General features: G+C 31.4%; 1 long non-coding RNA gene across 7 annotated transcripts; it reads right to left on the bottom strand.

The window, feature by feature from the left end:
• Positions 1-669: 669 nt before the first annotated feature.
• Positions 670-9,719, bottom strand: LOC143246112 (uncharacterized). 7 transcript variants are annotated; one of them, XR_013025785.1, is made up of 5 exons: positions 9,382-9,719; positions 6,023-6,097; positions 4,671-4,823; positions 2,413-2,604; positions 670-1,382 (listed from the first exon to the last, which is right to left on the bottom strand). It is a non-coding gene; the product is annotated as an uncharacterized LOC143246112 (long non-coding RNA). The 7 variants fall into 7 exon arrangements; XR_013025788.1 differs by lacking the exon at positions 9,382-9,719 and adding an exon at positions 9,125-9,341; XR_013025787.1 differs by lacking the exon at positions 9,382-9,719 and adding an exon at positions 8,466-8,637.
• Positions 9,720-17,387: the final 7,668 nt, after the last annotated feature.

Raw genomic sequence — 17,387 nt, 5'->3', positions numbered from 1 at the left:
ATACAGTTAAAGGGAATTGGACCTTTGTCCTAATATTTTCATCAAAATAATACCAAGTTACTATAAGAAGAAACACTTTACAAGATTTTAATCTATTTCTATAAAATCTTGTCATCCCCAGAAGAATCTTAGTAGCTATCCTTCATCTATACCGTCAAGTTAATATAATTTTTTAAATAGACTACAACGGTACACATTAAACTAAGTGATGCCTAGCTAGTAAACTGTGTAGATTTTTTTTGAAATTTGTAGTCAATATATCTATAAATTGTAGAAGCTTTACTACCAGCTATATCTAGATAAGTGCATTGAACACTTCTATATTATGGTCTTTCACGATACACTTAACTTTAATGGCCCTATTTTATTTCTTTGTATCATGAACAAATATATATTCAAGTGGTATGTCGTTATTACTGTACTGCATCGTTCAGAGATTATAAAAACGTTTCAGTTTTTAACCAACTATCAATTTTTTAATGACACACAGTTACCTATTACTGAAAATTTATCTAAAGTGAAAACAAAGATCAAATAAGATTCAAACTCGTTTCATCTGCAAATAATGGAATTTGGCAACTCTTGAGATCCATAACTCAACTTGTAGAGTTCAGAATCACTATTTTAGTAGGTTCCCACACGAAGTAGATTGTATGAAGCACTGCCTTGAATGATCACCTGTTATTTTAAACTGTTGTTGATACTTGTTTTATCGGAGGCCTGTGTAAGCTAACAGTTCTCTTCAGTAAACATTTAAACATGTTCAAGTCCACAAGTAATTTGTCAACCATAAATAACTCAATTTAATTCTCAGTAAATAAGAATGTAAAAAGGTGTCTCCATGTCAGAGATGTTACTAGGTAAATGTTTGAATTTATTGAAAGAACATTCAATCAGTAGTAAATACTTTTGGAAGTAATCTGTAATAACAGCCACGACATAATTCTTAGACATTTAAAGTAAGAAAAAGTTATCTGCCATTAAATAAGCATTTTATTCTAAATAAAATTTTCAAGATAAAGAAATGCTAAAACCATCTGAAGCAAAAGTTGAAATTCACTATGGGAAAAATATTGTCAAATATTTTAACAAAACTCAGAACTCCAGGTTACATTCTTGTTGCCAACATGTTATACAAATGTTCATCATATTTGTATCAATTGAACAGAGTAATTTATGCAAAATAAACCTGGAATGCAGCAAGTGGTGTCACTGGTCATGGTGACATTGAATCAGTTGATTTAATGATGATTCCCAGTTCCCTTCAACTGGATGTTTTAAATAGCATTATATAATAGAAGTTAAGAACTTTATAAACCTTACCCTTGTTCATGCTAGCTGTTTGTTGCACTGTAGCTTTAGATACACATCCATAACTGCATCTATAAATTAAAACCAACAGTCATGCAACTATATATAAAGTAAACCCAGACACAAGAAAACAATCATGAAATATAAGGTTATAACTGAGACACTAGCTCAACATATGTACCTGGGTCTGTAACTCAAGATATGTTTCATAAACTAGCACTTTTTTGCATGCGTTCAAGTTCTTCTGAGATGTACACAGCCACGAGGTATGGTGTTCATTTGTTCTTAAGAAATTAATGTTGGGATAATACATATTTTCAGATAAAGAAGCAAGTTGTTTGTACATAAATGTTTTACGAGACCTTAAATCGAAAAGATAAGAAACAAAATTTCTAAGAAACCAAAAAAAAAGGTGTTAGAAATTTAGGTCCTCCCGGTTAGTGGTCAGTATTGTTCTTTTAACTAAGGAAATGCCTTAATTTGTTTCCTAGTTTAATTGGTAGTATTATCAGTGTACAGTAATGTATATTTCATTTCAACAAGTTTAAATGTTGTAACTGAAAGAATGGAACGTAAAGCAAGAATCCAAACACACACCTTAATTATATGACTTATACTGCAAGGTCTCTCCATAATTCCTGGAATTAAGATATGAAAGTGAGAGAAAGTCTTATGAGCGTGTAACCTAGTTTATTTATTCTGTTCATTAAGACTTAAAAGTAAAGCCACAGTTCAAACAAGAACCTTCACTTTAAAGAGCTTCCCAATTAAAGACTAAAGCCACAGATCAGACTTAGTCTCGTGAGAACTGTTACACCAAATCTCAACCATGATGTCAGTTGTCCTACACACAAACGAGTTTCATTTAGTACATGCTTCTTGCTATACCTTCAACAATAAAGGCATCAGGTCTAAAATGCAATGGCATATTAACTATTTTATAATTTTGTCTAAATACTAAGAGAATACAGTCTTCCCATTATACATGTTGCACGTGCAGTAGAAAGCACAATTCAGAAGAAAGTGCAAATTACTAGTTAACTTTAATATACAAGGATACCTTATTTTATCATAGTTTTACATAAATAATTTAATACATACTTTGTTATTTTAGGTTTAAAAGCTGTACACATTTTTCTTTACATAAACCTTTTCGTATAGAGGATATCATTATAACCACTGCCAGGGATTACATCAGCCCTTCTTCAGATAAGCACAGAACTTAGAAGCACCAGGTGTACATCATAACCATGTTTCCTCGCTTTTCTGCCACAGTCTTGCACAGTGAACCACCTGATAAAGTGAAGTGATTTAATATCTAATCTGATAAGAATAACTTTAAAAATTGTAATAACATAATAAGTTGAAAATTTTGGCAACTTATTAGCACAACTTAGAAAACCCATAAACTAACAATCTTTAAAACTAGTAAACTTTCAAATGTTTGAAAAATTTAAAGATAATTTCTAGGTAACTAAACATTCTTAACATAATTTAACACAAACAGCAATTTTTTAAATTTGTATCTGAAAAAATATATATATTTGAAAATGAGTGTCAATTTCATTAATATTTAAATAAAACATTAAATTTACAAATGCAGTCCAATTTCACACAAAATATAATTTTCCACCTAATTTAACTAAATAACAAGACAAATAATTACCACCATCTGTAATAACAAATCAATTTTCAAATTTACCTTATAACTGTTTTTGTATTATACAACTCATCAGCATTCTGTAATGTCATAATGTGATGAGTTGCTTTCTATATACTCTGTTTAAACTGGAACTGATGCATCAATTTAACTTAACAATTCAAATGTAACACTTTTTACCACATACAATTTTGTTATGTTTAGTAATTAAACACTGCAAGTTCCATATCAAATACACATGATACTTAAGCAAGTCGCTTGACAGAAAGAGTTCTGGGAAAGAACTTACTTATCCTACCAGTCCTCCCATTATAAAACAGACCTACTTAATATTATTTCAAGAAATCAATTTAACCTGAAAATACAACAAAGCAGGATAGGAAGAAGAGTTGTTAACTGGCCTTTATTTTCAAACAACAGTCTCTTTCTGTTGTTATTATGGAGTTATTTATGCTGTGGTGACAAAGTGTGAATATGATCTGGGATATAGTATGAATGCAACATTTTTAGAACAACAAAAAAGAACCCACTTCAACTTTAGCATTAATGATATCTCTAGTCTGGATCTAACTATTAAACCATTCAGTCAGTTATAATTTAAGTTATGCAGCCATCTTACAAAGTGTGTTTTATAGCATTTCTCCAACATTGACAATTTGGGTTTTACAAGGTGGTAATTACCTACTATAGCAAAGACTGGTAATTTCAGTTAGTTTCGAAATTTGTGTTGCAACATTGATAAGAGAATTATCAATATTATAATACTGTAGTTCTTGCACTCAAACTGTATTAAAGTATAGGTCATGCCATCAGGTTTTCTAAGTGTACTTGGTCATGAAATAACCTTTCCAACTTGATCATATTACATATTACTGTATTTAAAATAAAACGTTTATATTTGCCAAACATTAGTTTTTAATTTATGAAACTTGTTTACCATTCCAATCCAGATCACAGAATAATTTTTAGTTTCACACCACAATCTTTTCTTGCTGGAGACAGCCTGAAAATAAATAACACAGGTCTGCATCTAGCTTTCTGTGTATGGGACCCTTGCTGGTTTACACTATGTACCAATATTATGACCACTATCATCTTTTTTTCCAACCAATTAACTAGAAACTTAAGTGTTTCAGACATACTAACTGTTACTATCTACACTCAAGCATTTGCAGATAAACAACTCAAAACAACAGAGCTGAAAACTCAACAACAGTTAGTGAACCCAATAGCTCTAAATTAGAAACAAGGTTCTGTCCAAACTGGACAGACTTAACAGTTGTAACGTTTCACTTTCTTCTAAAGATTCACTCTCAATTTACAGCAATGGACAGATTATTGGATGATTACATCTTCTGTTTGATATAACTACCAAACCCTATTGAAATCTCAGTCTGCATACATCTGCTATTTTATCAGACACTGGTAACAAGTTCATGTTGACCAAATGGAAAAGAAATAGAATCCATTATGAAATTTCATAAACTAGTTGCCATGAACATTATCAAAATGTTTTACTGGTTCATGTTGGATAAACTATTAAAGAAATATAGGCTTATACAGAAAAGAAAAATGGAACACCTGTTACAATTTGCAATAGGTGTGTTTTTATAACATTCTATATGATAAAGATTCTGTCATATAATAACTACCTGAAAACTAAGATAGTACAATAGTAAAGTGTCCCATAAACCCTTACCCGATCTTTTATGACTGTGGTGGGACCTGAACTGATGATCAGACATGTGATGATTTTCAAAATGGGTGCCAAAGCATGAATCTCCACTACCAAAATGATCAAATCCACTGAAACCAAATCCTCCTGCAAATGGCCCTTCATTTGGTTCAATGTCTGAAAACAGGTCATCACATATAAAAAAAAATCCACTGTGTGAACCACCAAACTGAAACCTGAAGCCATGACCTTCGTGACTATGAAAATCATGACCTTGACAATGTCCACGAAATGCAAAGGCATTGTCAAAGCGTCAAAAGAATTCATTGAAATTAAATTGATAGTCATGTGGTCCACCAGGGGCCTCACCACCATTCTCAAATGCTGCTTCACCAAACTGGTCACACTTTTTTCTCTTCTCTGGATCAGAAAGAACTTCATATTTTAAGAAATAAAATAAATTTATTGTATAACATTATCCTCTTGATTTCTATATTATATAAAATTATTACACATGTAGCTATATTATGATATTTGGAATTAAGAGACTTGTTTTCTAAAAACCCAAATTACAACTGATAACTCACAATACTTTAATAAACTAGAGATATCAAACTATAGAAACAAAAGTCCAGTAAAAAATTGTTAAATACATACATAACAAAATAAGTGTTCATTAAATGATAATGTTTGGATAATGGTACAGAGAAGTTGTAACAGAGTCAAATTTATCACTCTTACAACACCAAAACACATACACACAGAAAAGTTACATTTTATTACTAAAATTTCCCATTTTGAACTTACAGTTGTTGCAGTAATGTGTTTTTGTTGTTAATATTGGACACTTAACAGTTCAATGTTTTATGTTAGTATAGTATATTCTGACCTTTTGTATCCTTTGGTTTCCAAGTTTCTACTGCAAAACTGAACAATCCTATATATTATCTTATTCAAGATATATTATGCAACATCGTTTTGTGGCTCAGCACTAGTTACACTTGATTTTAATACTGCCACTCATTGCTCACACAAGTCATAGCAATGAAGTATTGTTCATGGTGAATTTTCAGCTATTCACAACATGTAACGCTACCACAACTAGACTTATGACTGGAAGGATACAAAAAGCCTTTCTCAAGATATATATATATATATATTAGATTGTTAAATGGTCTAAAGCTAAACAACAATATTATGAAGAAAAACTTTAATATCCTTTAAGAAGCAGATAAAATTGAACAATCAAGCATTTACAACAGCAAAAGCTTCCTAAAATATATCCCATGTCATCCAAATCAATGTCATCTTCCAATAAGAGAAATTACAGTTATGAAATAGAAGTGGGATCAGAATTATTTCATTTAACTACAAACCTGTCATGTCCACTAATGTAGCTCTAGCTGATTTTGGAATCTTCTGCTATGTATGGTACAAGGTTTATGGGAAGTCTGTAATGAGGAGGTAAGACTGGCATCATTATTCTTCAGTAAAGATTGTTAAAAAAAAAAAGAAATTACAGTGTCACACAATAGTATGGTCACACTGAGAGTACAACAGATAAGGGAAGCAGTGGACTCAGGGAAAACACAGAATAATTAACCTCTGTATCAGCATACCATTTAAAAATAATATATAGCAGAATTTAGTATAGATTTTACCATATTAATATTTTGTGCCACAAACCAAGGGAAGTTTCACATTACTAAGTTTAGAAGAATGTCATCTCTTCATATTCTATGGTACATAGATAAAGGAACATATAAACAGTTTTTAGCTGAACCTCTACCAATTTCTTTTAACCTCAGCTATTCCCAAAAAAAACTAATTCAATAACAGCTTCTTGAACTTAATATTTATAAAATATAAATATTTTGTATTTTAATGTGCAGTTGTAACTGCAAAACCATTTTATTTATTTCTAATGAAAACACATTAATTTACATTTGTTATTAACAGATACTTGCACATAACAAAATGCTAGTAATTATGATACAGACATTATCACCCACAGGTTTTATACGCTTGGCCAAATATAGACTTTAATCAGCGTAGTAGACACAAGTGAAGGAATAATGCTAACTCAGGTTTTACTCAGTGTAATACTTCAAAAACCATGAACATCGCCTACTTTCAACAGGAGTGTCACTGTGAACACTACCCACCTTTAGCAGGAGTGTCACTGTGAATGCTACCCACAAAGCAGCTAGGCTATTTAAGCCAAACATCCGGTAAAAAGGTAAAAGTAAAGCAAATTTAGTAAAATTCATAAAAGGAAATTAAGGTAAAACAAAACATAAATAGCATAAAACCAATGTTTACATCCAGTCTACAATGTTAAGAGAAAAACTTCATCAATACAAGTTGTAAAGGACTTTCTGCAGCATAACTGTAATTATCATAACTCGCCAGGAAAACTAACATGTAAGTACAAAAACCACCATCAGTCACCTGAAGTTGGCCTTTCCAGTCCTGTTCCAAGTTATTTGACGTTATGGCCATTTTTGAAAAGTAAAGTAATAAAAGTTTTAAAAGATGTGTTGCAAAATTTTAATAATAACTCGCCAGAATGACTAACGGGTAGTTCAAACAGCAGTGTTAGTCACCTGAAATTAGCCTTTTCAGTCCTGGTTTTGAGATATTTAATGTTACGGTCATTTTCTAATTTCAAATCGAACTAGATGGACTGTGATTCTTAAAAGGGAACCACATGAAAAAAGGTTTAATGTATAAATTAAAAATCTTAAATGGCATTAAAAAGATTAAAGATACTAATAAAGTGTTATGTGTTTGAGCTAATATAAAACATTATGGAACAAACTTCACAAGTTAGTCTTGAATCAACTCAACTATATTTTATCAAACAAATGCGTCGAGATCAACACTTAAAGTTTAAAACTTCCATACAATGACTTTAGTATCATAGCAACATGAATTTCACTTAATTATAACAAAAGAGGTAGAAAAGTAAAAAAAATACATCCATCAAACACATTCTTTGAAATAGTTTGTGATTAACACCAAGAATAATGTAAAACAGAAAGAAAATAAAATGACTTCACTTATTTTTCAAGTTTGATCCAGTAAACTTAAATTATGCAGTAACCAAACATAAGGCTTCTATATCCTTCCCAATGTATTGTATTTCCAGATAAACTTTTCCCAATGTATTGTACCTCCAGATACACTCTTCCTAATTTATTGTACATCCAGAGATACACTCTTCCCAATTTATTGTACATCCAGATATACACTCTTCCCAATTTATTGTATATCCAGAGATACACTCTTCCCAATTTATTGTATATCCAGAGATACACTCTTCCCAATTTATTGTAATCCAGAGATACACTCTTCCCAATTTATTGTACATCCACACATATGCTCTTTCCAATTTCTTGGTGCATCCATGGTGGAAACAGAAATTATCTTTACAAATATTGCATAGAAATGCTTCACAATATTAACTTGTTCTGAACATTTTTAAGCAATTCAAACATCATATTCACATACAATTATTTTATGTCATTTAGTTAAAACCAATTAAAATTAATTCTATAGTAAAAAAATAGTTTTTATGTGAAAAACTTTAAAGGTAGTAGTTCACTCATAGTTGGATGAGATGCCTCATATTTATTGTACATTGAAAATTCATTTGACTTGTGTAAACCAGATTTTCAAAATGGAATATTCTCACTATATCAGATTTAACTGAAACAAAAGTTAGTGATGACACATTTCATAAACTTGTTTATCAAAATTAGCATCATCTCACAAAGTCTAACATTTAATTTCCGAAGGAAAGAAAGTGATACAAACTCATATCTGTAGCAAATATAAATCTTGTTACACTACAGTGTTGCTTCCATTTTGAGAAAAATCTATTTCAGTGGATTTTAAGATCCGATAACACCCAATGTGTGGATGTTCTGAACCAAACATGGTCTAGTTCAGTAAATGAGCATGCTCAAATATTTTGTCATGAACACCAGCTGCCTGCAAACAGAATTAGGTTAATGTGCCTGTTAAAAACACCAGAGAAAAAGCGAAAATCACTACGACAATGAACTAGCTATAATATACAAATATGATTTTATATACATTTTTGAGACCGGGATACAATAGAGAAGTTGACTGTGTCATGAATATTAAATACATAGAATTCTATTAATTTCTACAAAATATCATTAACAACAATAATAAACATGTAAGAAAATAGTACTGTTTTGGTTTTGGTTGTAAGACATAATTCATTAAAGTTAACCTCACAGAGTTCAAAATTAATGGTGATTAGCTAGCAAAAGTTCCAATAAGGTTTAGAGTTTAGCTAACAATCATCAAGAAATACTGGAACTTAAAATAATTAATAATATTCAAATGGATTTCAAGATAATTTTATTTCTTAAAACTTGAATTGCTTTTTTTGCTAAAATGAGTAAAATTTATGAGTTTTAAACAAGAGGTGTCAGAAAAGTTACCACAGGGATAACTGGCTTGTTGGCGGCCAAGCGTTCATAGCGACGTCGCTTTTTGATCCTTCGATGTCGGCTCTTCCTATCATTGCGAAGCAGAATTCGCCAAGCGTTGGATTGTTCACCCACTAATAGGGAACGTGAGCTGGGTTTAGACCGTCGTGAAACCGCATGAATGGATTAACGAGATTCCCACTGTCCCTATCTACTATCTAGCGAAACCACAGCCAAGGCAACGGGCTTCCCTTGTAAATTTTACTAACCTTGAAACTGGTGATTGGCTGCCTCCTCCAACAGTTCATCCTTCATTCCTATAATAGTGCTCACAATAAGATGTTGAATCTCCTCTTGCTTTTTATTAGTTATGGTTAGTAAAGATGTATAAAGTTCAGCCTCTCTCTAATGGATGTGCTTTAGACGTTTTGGTGTCATCGTCATGTCTCTTGTCATATCAAATGCAGTGAGGATGAACATCCGTAGACAGCGGTTGTGGAATTCATTCAGTAATGTAGAAACTTTAGCAAGAAATAATTGTAACACGTGATGAGTAAATAATAGAATGCTGAAATGCACAAACATAACATTACTCAGTCCTTGTTTCACTTAAAAAAATACACAGAGAAAGTATGCATTCAGGAGTATCAAGTTACAATAATAAAATATCGATGGGTTTGTAACAAAGTAAAAACCTAAAATAAATACTAGTTACAATAAACATAACCAAAATAAAAATTATTTAACTTTAATTCTTGAACTTTTTAAAGTATTAATAATAACCAAGAAACTGTTTTACTGTAAGTCAGCAAACTACAGAAAAATATAACATAAGAACAATGAAAATCATTTACAATAAAGTGTAAATTCGCACTAACAGAACAATACCACATTTATATATGTCATTTCTACATGTCAATTGCCATTTTCAGTCAAACACTAGACTGAAGAAGATACGTGAAACGTTACAACTAGTATAATGTATCAATTTGAAATTGTACTTAGTGCCAATTTAAATTTTATTGTAAACTTCTTTAAACAGTATCACTTATTTACCTATTATTTTAATAATACCCATTCTTTACAATCTAGACATTAAAAATTGGTCAATAAATAATGCAATAATAATTCTTCATTAGCTGGATATTAAGTTAAAATAATAATGCAAGATTAACTATTCTCTATTACTTGAACACTAGGATAAAGCTGAATCTGTAATATAGGAAGGTGCAACATTATTTTCTAGAAGTTCAAAAACTAACTAAGGAAATACAACCATGCTGTTTTCAATACATTGTAGTCCAATTCAAACAGTTTTTTACTTATGTGTCTAAGCTTCCAAATGTTCACCGTTTGTTAGTACTTTTAACTAATACTTAATTTCGGTCCATATTCACTGTAACATGTCCACAGGTACAGTAACAATGGCAACTGTTATCCCAGTCTTTAGCTATCTGATGTTTATTTATAGGTATACATGATGTCCTTAACATACCCCCCTATACTTCTTTCACGTAATGACACCTGTAATTACACTGAACCACAGTCATTGGCTTGGCCTTTGCAAACCAAACAATGCAATGAGGATTTTCTTGCATTGATGCAATTTCATAGAGTAATATTAGTTACTAGAAACAAGATCGCTAAAGAGCAACAGGAGGTTTGATCTGGAAAAGTGTGTTGTGATGTTGTTCACTCCAGATTGACTGCCAAATGGCATAAAGCTGAGCCTTTAAATATGGGATAGGCATAGCAGGACAGCATTACAGCAGACAGGATGAGCTGCAGTATTGGTGAGTTCAGTACTAGAAATAACAACATGTCCAGGTATTGAGAAAACTGGATGGAAACAGAAGATAAAGAAAAATTGGCCAGTCATTTTTTGAACATTGACAAGAACAGGGTAAGAATAAATGTGAAGTGATTATAGGGCCAGTAGCAAACTAAGAAAGTCAGTGTAAATTGTACAATCAGAGTACTGCATAAATTCTGCATGAAAAACAAGAAAAATGACATACAAATTGGTAGTGAACACAGAAACTGTAGCAACCACTAAACGACAGCAAACCACAGCATAGCCCTCAAGAGTCATCTGATTTTGAACCATCCATACAAATGGAAACAGAAGAATGGGTCAAAAGATGTTTGGCAAGTAGAAGAAAATACTTCCATTCAGGAGTATTTGCCTTTCTCAGGTGACTCAAAGAAAGTTCACAGGTGGGGATGGTAATAAGCCCTAGTGGGATGGGCTGATCAGTGGAGACAGCAACGTCATAAAAGAACAGACACAATTCAGCCAACTACACCTGGATACAAGGCCAAAAGAAAGAATGGCAGACTGTCTATTCCGAAAAAGCATAACCTACTGAGAAAGGAAGACACAACCCCAGGTGGGATGCTGTGGCAAGGATCGAAGTTTGCAAGAACAATGCAAACAAAGATGCAAACAGTTAAGGTGAAGAAGAAAGGTTCATAGGACTATATGTACAAACTCTGGACTGGAGGAGTGCAAAGAGCCTCCCCTCCCTTGTGGAGAGCTGAAGCCCCCCAGATGGTGAATGGGATCCAGTGTCTTCAAGGTTAAGGTCCTGACAGAACCCTAAACAGAGACCCATAGTTTGGATTAAATGAGGGCATGATAGATCTTGAGCACAAAATATCAATCTGCTCCCCAAGAGGTGGAAGAGAGGAGTTTGTAGAGTTTTTATCTGAAATGTTACCCATAATACCTTCATTTTAGAGACTAAATATTTATATCACTCTTTTCACTATTAACTAAATATTAACATTTATATTTTGTTCCATCATTGGTGATTTTATTATTCTTAGAAATCATTTGAATTATAAGGTATTTTTCCAATCTTGTTTTTAAGACAATTTATTTAGATTTTAGACACAATACAGAAGAATAACTACTTTATGTTAAAAGTCTGTTTTTGGGGTCTCACCATGTCTGTTCATGATCTATCTGACAAACTTGATTTTTGATAATAGACCTGGTTTACACTTCAAACAGCTATCGTAAGCCTACTTTTCATTTTTAACGCACCTCACTCCACTTGCATGCTTTCCATAACCTATGTAATATACGACGATGATGGTTTTCAGCTTCCATTTTAATAATGTGATTGTACAGAAATCTACAGGCATCTCGTTTTAAATTTCCTCGGTATAATTTCATAAGAAAGATACTTAATACCCATTTCATTCTTCAGTAGCTTGAATTATGCGACGGTTGAACGAAAGGTATGATTGAAAGATGTGTCTTAACAACCTCATACTAAGTTGTTATCGTTCTGGATCGTATATTTGATAGCTTGTTATAAATCAATGCATTTCATTTCTCATCACTGAGGTATGATATCGTTCAGATCTCTTTCTGGATATCTCTGATTGCCCAAGTTGATCCGCGTTCCTTTGTTTTCCAATACCACTAAGTACAAGGGAAATTCACAATTTCCTATCTGTATATATCTTTATGTTTTGAGTGTATGAATATTTTTCGTCAAACAATGATGCCAAATATCCTTCCAACAAATAACATCTTTTCCGTAACGCAAAATTACCTAGGAATCGCCAATAAATATCAAAATCTATTCTTGATAGATCCACTTCCATGGTGATTTTATTTCAGCTGTTATTGTCAAATTCTGTCTTACATAAGAAATTTGGTTTTATATATAACGTATTTACCCATGTAGAAGTTTACTGCAGTCAGATTAAATTTTAAGTAAACGTATTCGATAACTCATTGTTGACACAGGTTCCTCAAGTGGGTCAACAGTAAGTTGACATAGTTACAACCATAAAATCTAGGTTTTGATTACATAGTCAGAGAGTATAAAACCTATTCTGCAGCTTTGACTAAACCAACGACGACTAGAACAACTTATATATAGATTAAATCAGTCACAACAAATTAAAAATCTTAGTATTCATCAGCAAACACACAAATGGTTTTAATAGAAGCGGAACTGAATACCTACATAAATATTTGTACCAGTATATAAATGATAAATGTAGAACTACAGTATAAGAATCCGTATAATCGTACTCTGTAATAACCGAGAAAAAAAAAGAACTAAAAGTTTCTAGTTTTAAAAATATGTTATAGAAATAATATTAACAATATTTTCAAAGGGGTACAGTCGTAAAATTTTGTAGACCCACGTAGGAGCAACCTCTAATTCAGACACATTTACTTTCAACACGTAGTGTGTCAAAATTCAGCTGCAGGTTGTAAATTAAGAGCTTCCACTTCACGTGATGTGTGATTACAGAATTCCACTGTTCAAAATTTGTCTACATCAAAACTTGTCAATATTTCAAACGGTTATAAAATTTTAAAAAGCAACAAGGCTTACAAATGTTATAAACACTTAACACTGATTCGTAAGTTTATAAATTTTTCAGTGTTGAAGCAAAAAGCCAATGACAGCTTATAACAAAAAATCTAAGACTAATACGTAGGTTCACAAACTATTTCAGTCTCTCTTTTAAAGGACCGCTCAAACTAAACTAAACAACTCAAACTCGCCACTCTTGCTATATTTATATTCTCAGATCTTTCTGTAAAAATATGTTCTAACCAAACATAAACAAGTCAACTAACAACTATTATAGAAGAAAAACCAAAACCGTTCAGCTCATTCCGTCATTAAAAAGACCATGGAATGTCAGGTTCTTGTGTTTAAGGTATCAGTACTTAAGTTTTGTACACCTGGGATGATCAGTCTCGAAAGACCTCTTTCGCCCTCCGTCCTGCATTAATATCTGTTCAATATTTATTTTTTACAACTAGAAGGACAAAGTTTAGTCAGTACACACTTTCACTCTGAGCCATTTCAGGGTCACCTCCATGTAGGTAATTGTGTTAATATTGTTGTGTTAAATATACTTTCAATTTATTTTATTGTTTTGAAGTCCACACTACACGAACAGTTCCAATTATGCTTTTCACATTTTTCAATAATTTTAAATTTCGGCAATATTATTTACATAGAAACAACGAGAGTTAGGGAACTAGAGGTCAGAAATATAGAGTTAGTCAAGGAAGAAGTTGTCTTCAGCAAAGACAATTTTATTTTTAAAGTAGAATGGTTGGCCATTATATTATGTAATGTTCTTTTCTTCTTCGTTGGTATTCCGTTCATGTTTTCTTTCATTGAGGGTCAGGTTCATCGTACAACTTTCTTCCCTTTATGGAACTGTTATTTTGTTTGTACTGTAACTGAATCCCAGTTACTTTGTTGTTGCATTATTCGTATATGTTAAATTTTGTCCATTGTCCTTATTTTTAGTTGGCATACCCTTTTCGTGCCATATTCAATTTAATTTGTTTTGTTCGCTGTTTCTAATTATCGGTATTTAGATTCCTTGGATGGATCTGAAAGGATCAGATACAATCTTGACCTCTTTCTCCCGCATTTGTGGTGTTATTAATAAGTGTATGTTTTGGGTAACTGCTATATGTTGAACGTAATATAAAAGAGGGTATTGCTTTCACAAATATTCATTGATATGAATTAAAAACCCCTATAAGGACCATGTACATTAATATTGTACAGTTCATCATTCACACAGGGGCATACTTGCTATGTAAGTAGTCCATATATTCCAACGTTTTTCTTATTGTTGTATTATTTTATGTTTATTTACATGAAGAACATTTTGATATACTACATGATAAAAAAACAAAAGGATGAGTTATGAGGGTCTAGGAATAGGTAGCATATTACTAAACTTATAGTACATATTTAAGGGTGAGAGGTACTGAGGCTCATTTCCATCCAGTTCGAAATCGCGGTCTAATGCTCGAAACATTTCGTTTTTTACGTTGTTGTTGTTGACGTTCGTGAATGATTCGCTTAGAAATCTGTCATGAAGTAATTGAATGTTTGCGTATGTATGAAGGAATTTAAAGTTTGTTGAGCGGGAAACTTTATATGTGCAAGTAAGTATTGCTTAATTTCATGATCATATCTTGTTAACACTGATAAATATAAATTGAATTAATATTTTGATTTCAGTTTATTTCGATCTTCTTCTCTGAAAGAGTCCCCAATTAATTATTTTACTCATTATTATATATTTCGAACAAGTCTACAATTTATTATATTAAACATGTGTATCACTACTTCAAATAACCGGAAATTTAATTTTAATTTAAAATACATTTAACTGTTCATATGTATCAAAGTTACAATATTTGCCAACAAGATTGATACAAACAATTTTCTTTCTTAACTCAAATATATTTTAATATACAAACAAAAAACAATGCAATTTATAATAACGGTTATTTCTTATAGTTATTACAAATGATGGTATAGAGAAGATTTTGAAAACTTACATACAATACTGAGTGTTATATTTGGTCTGGAACTGAATATTTTATCGATGATCTAGGTCCAAGACAAGTTGATATTGTCACATCTCTCTCGGTTCTTGTTTGGCCTCACACCCTTACAAGATGATATATGCTGTTTTGTTATTATAAAGTCAACTAATCTCGAGCTATATAGAAAAATCGCCTTTTATAAAACCGTTTTACCCAAAGTAAATTGAAATGAAACTTTTTAGATATAATACAATTCGGTTGAATGTTTTTATGAGAAGCTACTTTATGCAAGACAAAGATGATAGATGGACTCACAAAATGTTAAAAAACGCGAATAATGAAAGAGAATTGTTGAAGAATAGCAGGAACAAAAGGAAACGGAAAGTTATATCAACGACTTCATGAAGACGTGATTGCGACGGAGATTTTTACGACATGATACGTAATGTCAGAGTCGTTCTCTCGTAATTGAAAAGTCAATTAGTTTAAACAATGATGTTAAACTTAGCATAAACTTTATTATAAAATCTAACAACACGACTTATAATTAAGTTACGAGATAACATTTAACATAAATCTTGACTAAACACATATACAATATTATTAAACCTTGTTAATATTTTTCATTATGTAGTAAGATTCAGATAATTCATTGTACAGCTTTGAGTTCACAAAAAAATCAACGAAAGTTTAAAATATTATGTATAGTTCAAGACAAAACCAAACAACATTTTAAACAGTATAATAACCCAATTACTTTTAAAATATACAGTTTAACTATCACAACAATACAAAATGTATTATAATTTAAAAGATTCACTAACACTTTCCTTCTACTACGTTCTTTATCAAAAACATAATTTATTCTAGATTTATTACTGAATTGTAATCGAATTGATAATAATAGCCCACATATTTCAATACCACTTTATTAAACTACGAAATTTTATTATGGAAATTCTTTCATTATACTTCCAGGTATATATATTAATTATTATATTTTTTTCAGAAATCGGTACTGTTAGCCTCCATCCCCTCTGGCAGCGGTAAGCCTATGGATTTACGACGTTAAAATTAGGGATTCGATTGCCCTCGATGAACATAATAGATAGCTATGTTCATGTGGTTTTGCTGTAAGATATTACACACGTGCCTATACTGTTAGCCTACTTTTTGTCTGTCGCACTTTGGTTTATCTTGAAACGAACCTAGCCATATCTGACAGTAAGGGTTGTACGTTCTTTTCATTCGAACAGGAAACAATCCGAAAATCTTGATTCATTACGAATGAACTCTTACTCTTCATTGTAAAATCTAATTTTACAAACTTCCTGAACATTGTATATTAACATATGTGTATTGTTTAATTACAATAATGTAAAATAGTTCAAAATTGTGCAATAATTAAAAATAACATTTAAGGAAAAAGAAAACAGAAAATTTCATACACTAACAAAATAAAGTGTTCAGTTTCTTGGCAAGGAAGACACGATTCAAATACTTTGTATCAATATTATAACATTTAACAACCTTAATACGCAGTAATTTCTGAAGTTATTTTAGGGTTGGAGTTACAGTGTTAGTGGGACTTTCAGAACAATTTATTCATAATTCTTATAAAGGATTTCATTTCAAAATAGTTAACGGAAATCTTTAAATAAACGTTTTAATAAAAGATAAAGATTTAGTTTCTTCGTAAGAGTTTTTCAGCAAACTGTTTTCCAAGACAGTTATCAAAACAATTTTAGACTTTTGTTTAAAATTAGTGATATTGAACAATGTCTTCTCAGTATAAATGTGTATTTAAAGTACATCCATGAACTTTCTTTTATTATCAAGTCAGATCATTTTGTAAACAGAACATCACTCACGAACGAGTGAACCATGAACATTTCAAAAGATAAAAAGCTTATGTCTCAATTAATCTGTGTACGT

This window comes from Tachypleus tridentatus, chromosome 3 (genome assembly GCF_004210375.1).
Source record: "Tachypleus tridentatus isolate NWPU-2018 chromosome 3, ASM421037v1, whole genome shotgun sequence".
Taxonomy (NCBI): domain Eukaryota; kingdom Metazoa; phylum Arthropoda; class Merostomata; order Xiphosura; family Limulidae; genus Tachypleus; species Tachypleus tridentatus.
The sequence above is the reverse complement of the archived record's forward strand: the minus strand, read 5'-3'. Positions and strand labels throughout refer to the sequence as shown.